This window comes from Lipotes vexillifer, unplaced genomic scaffold, assembly GCF_000442215.2.
Source record: "Lipotes vexillifer unplaced genomic scaffold, Lipotes_vexillifer_v1.1 scaffold213, whole genome shotgun sequence".
Classification (NCBI taxonomy): domain Eukaryota; kingdom Metazoa; phylum Chordata; class Mammalia; order Artiodactyla; family Lipotidae; genus Lipotes; species Lipotes vexillifer.
In genome coordinates, this window is record NW_006780610.1 from 6,995,865 (window position 1) to 6,996,354 (window position 490).

The 490-nt window shown below is 40.4% G+C and overlaps 1 protein-coding gene across 1 annotated transcript in view; it reads right to left on the reverse strand.

The window, feature by feature from the left end:
* Window positions 1-490, reverse strand: part of CUNH1orf94 (chromosome unknown C1orf94 homolog) — a 36,777-nt gene that overhangs the window by 14,663 nt on the left and 21,624 nt on the right. The window lies entirely within an intron of this gene.

The window sequence follows — 490 nt, forward strand, 5'->3', positions numbered from 1 at the left end:
GAGAGGCCCGTGTACCGCAAAAAAAAAAAAAAAAAAAAAACTTTAAAATATTACATAATTCAGTATGATGGGACCCAAAATTAGTCTGAATGAATGAGATGTGACTGAGTTGTTTTAGGATATGGATCCTGGATTCTTTCCTTGTACAATATGATCTGTGGGCTTATACAGTCTGAGCTGGGGTGTCAGTTTCCCCTTATTGGCACATTTTCGGGGGGAAAGGCAGTTACACTAAAACAGTTGTAGAAGGACGAGGGAGAGAAAGCCGGCACATGAAAAATCTCAATGTAGAAATAATCTCAAAGAATGGATTTTTCTTTGGTTTGGGCCAGTTGAGGGGATATAAGACATGTTGAGTCAAGGCTATATTCAAACTGACCACCAATAATGCCCATGTGACCCCTGAAAGTCAACTGCATTTCTCTAGCAATAGTATTCCCTGTAGGGGACACAGGAAGTCATTTCCCCCATTTTATGGGACTAGGGAAAG